The following is a 6,000-nucleotide window of genomic DNA, read 5'->3' on the forward strand; positions in this document are numbered from 1 at the left end:
TCGCTCCAACCTTCCTTAATTTCTTCTTTTCCAGCAAGACGCCACCCCTAGGAAGAGAAGGCATCGGCCCCAGGTCTGACTCATCCCCAGGAACCTACCAGGTCTTCGCAAGGTGATGATCAACTGCGTATAAATTTTCATTTCTTTTCTTTTCTATTTTGATAGGGGGTTAGAACACATTTTTACACACCTTTGTATATCATTATTTTCTTTTGGGATATTTAGGGTTTCTTTTCCTTTATCATCATTATTTGTGTTCTACAGGCTTCTCTAACTGCCTCACAACTGAGCAAGAACTCCTAGAACGGCCGCCGAGCAAGTTAGCAGAATAGGGTCACTAGAACTCCCTTCTAAAACAGGTCTTTTGATGCCTAACAATGTCTTTACAGGAGACAATGACAACTCAAACCCCCTTCAGACATACTTAACCTAAACCTAGGACTTCATGCCTTAGATACTGGTCCCCAACAAGAAAAGAAAATCCCCTACAAGCATACAAACACATATTGCATGAAACACGGAACTCATAAAGGAGAGATATCACTTGGATAGGGCCACAAGAAGCTTCCGCGCAACAAAAGGCTCCTTCCAAGCTCTTCTTCAAACCTGTCTAGCACAAAACTAAAACAAGAAACCATTAACCGCACCTACACTAAATAGACAACTGGCCCTCTTGGCCTAATGAAATAAAGCACTTCACTACAAAACTTAATTGGCCCTCTTGACCTAACAAGATTAAACAAATTAGTACCACACATCCTTCCTTGGAATAGTACAAATATACAATAATAAGTTCCTTCCCAAGGAGGAAACCACAGGCTCGCAGCCCTAAACTAAATGCATAAGGTTATGACCCATCCCTCCTGCATATATAGCAAGAGGTGTATGCATAACATGTTGTCTAATCAGCCTATGGGTCCAAGATAATAATGGTAGATTGGTCTCGGCTACTCTTTGCATCACCCATATTAACCATCGTGTGCCATATATTGCATGCTCTGACAACATTCCCCACAAGTGATCGAGTCCTGTTTCATCATTGATAACAATATCCAAACTAGGACCACAATTGAAGAAGAGGTCTTCCTCATAAGCGAGATTTGCCAGTGAATCCACAAACTGATTCTAGTAACGTGGAATCAGCTGAAAAGACACTCTCTCAAACTCCTCAAGTAGGGTCATCTCCGATGATACATACAGGGAATGGGATTCCGCACTGTGTATGTCCCATCTAGCTGATTCAGGATCAACTAGGAATTCCCTTTTACTAACAACCGATGAATACCACCTTATTTGGCAATATGCAGTCCCATAATCAAGGCTTTATACTCCGCCATATTGTTAGTGAATCCTACCCTGAGATAAGCATCTAACTTCATCGTAACTCTACGTCCGGGATCTCGGATTACTACTTCAACACTCCCTTTTTTATTAGGGACCTTGGACGCTCCGTCAAAATATAATGTATACGTCCACAATGGGTTTACATAGCCTGCCATCACGAACTCCTCTATTCGTAGTTATGATAATCAAAGTTTAGCATGCTTAGAGGACAAACTGACGGCTCCATCCCACCTTCTTCATTGAACTCAATAAGGATGCTTGTCAACGGTCGTAAGCAGTGATGGCAGAAGACTTTAATCTCCCACACAAAGGTTCCGTCTTCTTGCTCAATCACTTTGTATCCTTTGCTCCACCAGATAAGTTTCCCCTAATGGTATCTTTGCTCCAGATATGGGTGCTCCAAATAAGGGATTAACCGCCCCATCAACCGGCTTTAAGCTCTTTTGCAGGTCTCAAATCATCCCCAGCATGGACCTGCAATGCATTTCCTTTGTATTAGCATACTTAGAAATAATAAGGTTTAATCTTATTAAGATCAACCTTATTTTTAAACTCGACTCCCTGTAGATTAGCTAATAGGGCCGTAGACCTATTTTTCCCTAACCTGACAATCTTGTAGGGGCCATCCCATTTAGGTTCCAGCTTCCCTGGAAACAACTCCCTATGTGCATCATAATATAGGACTAATTGCCCTTTTTTAAAGGTATACTTATTCGCTCTGAGGTCATGCAACTGCTTCATCCGACGCTTGGCTACCTCTTGGTGTAATAAGCTCTGCAATTTCACTTCATCCAGGTGGGCTATAGTCGTGAAACGTTCAAAAAGGGAATCCTTATCTCCCAAAGAATGGTTAATTGCAAACCTTATGGTTGGCAATTCAATTTCAAGGGGTAACACACACTCTTCCCCATAAACCAATTTAAATGGAGTATGGTCGGTAGCTCGCTTGAATGTGGTATTGTATGCCCATACTACCACATACAGCTTCTTGTCCCAGTCTCGTTTCTTCTCAGAGACTATCTTAGACAAGATACCCACAAGCTGCTTATTAGTACTTTCAACTTGTTCGTTTGCTTTCGGATTATAAGGAGTCGTTTTATTATGCTTGATTTGCTAAGCTTCAGTCAAGCTTTTGATCACTTTATTTAAAAAATGGGTTCCACAGTCCGACACTAATTCCTTCGGGGGACCGAAATGGCAGATAATCTGCTCTAAAAGGAAACTTGCAGTCTCTTTTGCATTGTCCTGCCTCGTCGCCCGCGCTTCTGACCATTTTGTAAAATAATCAGTGGTGGCTACATGTATCTCTTCTGGGTAGTAGGCGACGGGGTGATAGGACCCACAAAATCAATGCCCCACTTCTCAAATGGAAGGATAGCCATGATAGGCGTAAGTGGGCGTTTCCTATTCTCTCTATTGTCATGTCTTTGACGTGTATCACATTTCTTTACATACTCAAAAGAATCTTGGAAGATGGACGGCCACCAATATCCAGCTCGTAAGTCTTTCTGCGCCATCAACCATCCCGCAAAGTGCCCTCCACATGCAGAGTCATGGCACTCCTCCAAGATGAAAGGAACCTCCTCAGGCATCACACATCGGCGATAGATATCATCAACACCTTGCCGATATAGTGTCCCTACGATCAAGGAAAACTTCAATGCCTGTTGTTTGTTTTTCCTCTTTTCAGACTTTGACAAACCAGCTCCAGTCTCTCCTGTTGATAGATAATGCATAATAGTAGCATACCAAGATGGAATAGAAGCTGTATCAATTTTAAACATTTCCTCAATATCACTTCCTTCAGCCAAAATCTCTTTCGGCTCCCCGAAATCCACAAGGCATTCCACAATACCCTGCAACCTCGGTGGCTTACTCTTAATCTCATAATCAAACTCCTGCAAAGTTATTAACCACTTTGCCAAACGATCAGGCGGTTGTAGCTTGTTCATAAGCAATCTAAGCCCTTTCGCCTTCGTATAGAACACTATTTTTTCATAGAGGATGTAGTGCCTGAATTTCTTAGTCCCAAAGACCATTGCGAGACACAACTTCTCCATGTAGGTATGTGGATGTCAAGATTGTGGGAGAGAAGGAAGGAGTCTCACTTGTAGCTTTCTTGCTTGCACAATGGGGGAATACACACACAGGTGGAGGCTGAAAACAATTTTCCTCTTCTTAGTTGTGTAAGCCAAAAAGAACTCAAGTACATAGAAATAGAAGAACCCTATATATGGGTCTCAAACCAAGCTCAACTAACTAAGGTGGTATACTAACTGAGCCATGAACTAGAGTAGATAAGGATAGCTGTCATCTAGCTATTATTCATGGGCGGTGTACCAATCGCATCTCGAACTGACGAGTCGGTGACATAAATGCACAACGGTCACCCTGGCATATCACGAGTGGAGCTCGATATCTCAACACTCCCCCTCGAGCTCAATCCCAATTCCTTCACACCAAGCAGGTCTTTGGACTTGCGCAGCTTCTCTACGCCCAATGCCTTCGTGAATATGTCAGCTACCTGATCCTCTATGCTGACATAAACTAGATCAATAAGACCTAGTAAAACCCTCTCCCACACGTAGTGATAATGCACCTCAATGTGCTTTGTTCTACATGATAGACTGGGTTATTTGCCAAGTGTATACTACTCATGTTGTCACAATAAATGACAACTGGCCCATCTGTAGACTGATGCATATCATAAAGTAGCTTATGCAACCAAGCTACCTCACATGCAGCCATTGCTGCACCCCTGTACTCAGCCTCTGTGCTCGACAAGGCAGCTGTAGGTTGTTTCTTGTTGCTCGAAGTGACTGCAGCACTCCCAAAAGAGAACACATATCCACTGGTAGATCGTCTATCAGAAATACTACCAGCCCAATCAGCATCAGTGTATCCATGCAGCTATATCTAAACCCCGGTCTCATAAAGTAGTCCATACTGCAATGTGGACTTCACATACCTGAGTATGTGTCTAGCTGCATCCAAATGTGGTTACCTTGGAGCCTGCATAAACTGACTTACCAATCCAACAACATAGCTCAAATCTGGCCTGGTAATAGTCATATAAATCAAACTTCCTACTATGCATCTGTACATAGTAGGGTCTTCGAGAAGCTCACCTGCATCTGTGCTCAACTTCACATTCTACTCCAAAGGAACTGAAATAGGCTTACAGCCTGTCATCCCATATTTGGACAGCATGTCCAATCCATACTGCCTCTGCAAGAGCCGTATCCCACTTGGTGATCTAATCACCTCAATGCCCAAGAAATAACGCAGCTCTCCCAAATCCTTCATCTCAAACTTCTGCTTCAATAGCATTTTCACATGAAGGATATCTTCATCATTGTCACCTGTCATAATCAAATCATCAACATAAATGACAAGTAGCATAATACCTTTCTCTGTTTTTCTCACATAAAGTGAGAAATCTGCCTTGGAAATCTGAAAGCCAATAGTGACAAGATACTATCCTATCTTGTCAGACCATGCTCTAGGTGCTTGCTTCAAGCCATACAAGGCTTTCTTCAACCTACAAACAAACTCAGGATGAACAGCATGCACATAACCTGGTGGCTGCTCCATATAGACCTCTTCTTGCAAATCACCATGCAAGAAAGCATTCTTTACATCCATCTGATGTAACGACCATCCCTTTGATGCAGCCATAGCAATGACTGCTCTTACGGTTGCCATCCTTGCAACCGGACTGAATGTTTCTTCATAATCAATGTCATATGTTTGTGCATACTCCTTGACTACTAATCTTGCCTTATATCTATTCATAGAACCATCTACATTGTGTTTCACCTTATAAACCCACTTACAACCAATTGCATTCTTATCTTTAGGCAAAGGTACCAATTCCCATGTAGCATTTGCTTCCAAGGCATCCATTTCTTCATCCATGGCTTTCTCCCATTTTTCTTTTCCCATGGCTTGCTCAAAAGAAGTGGGTTCTGGTTTCTGTATCACTTTGACCATATAGGCATAGTGAATGGCTGTAAATCCATCATATTTCAGTCTATCCATAGGATACCTAGCTCTGATAGACCTGCGCAAAGTAGGTTCACTCCTAGGTGCTCTCAAAACATCCCTGGTCTTCCTTACTCCAGGTGTAACAATAGAAGGAATACCCAACTCATCATCAATGCTCTGTTCTGAGCCACTGGATTCACCATCCACATAAGAGTGACCTGCATTCACATCAAACATGGGCTGATCTACCTTCTCTTTTCCTTTTCATGAAACATGCATACCACTATCTGCATTGTTTTGAGGAGATTCTCCTGATCTCAATCTGCATGTCCATGGCGAAGAATGTGAACCACTGCTAGAGGACGCTCCAAGTCCACTAATATCTTGTGACTACCGCTGTGAATTCTGTGCAGCATTACCATTTTGTGCATCTACATTATCAATCACGTTTACTAGTTTATACCAGCTACTCATCTCATCAAAAACAACATATTTTCTCACTGTAAACTTACAGGTAGAAGGGTTATAGCATCTATACCCTTTTTGTTGGAGAGAATAACCAATAAAGATGCACTTCTCAGCTTTTGGATCCAACTTGGATCTCAACTCATATGGCACATGAACATAGGCAATGCAACCAAAAATTTTCAAATGAGAAATATCTGGTTT

Source organism: Lygodium microphyllum, chromosome 21 (genome assembly GCF_053477565.2).
Source record: "Lygodium microphyllum isolate KBCC chromosome 21, Lygodium_microphyllum_v1.1.10, whole genome shotgun sequence".
Taxonomy (NCBI): Eukaryota; Viridiplantae; Streptophyta; class Polypodiopsida; order Schizaeales; family Lygodiaceae; genus Lygodium; species Lygodium microphyllum.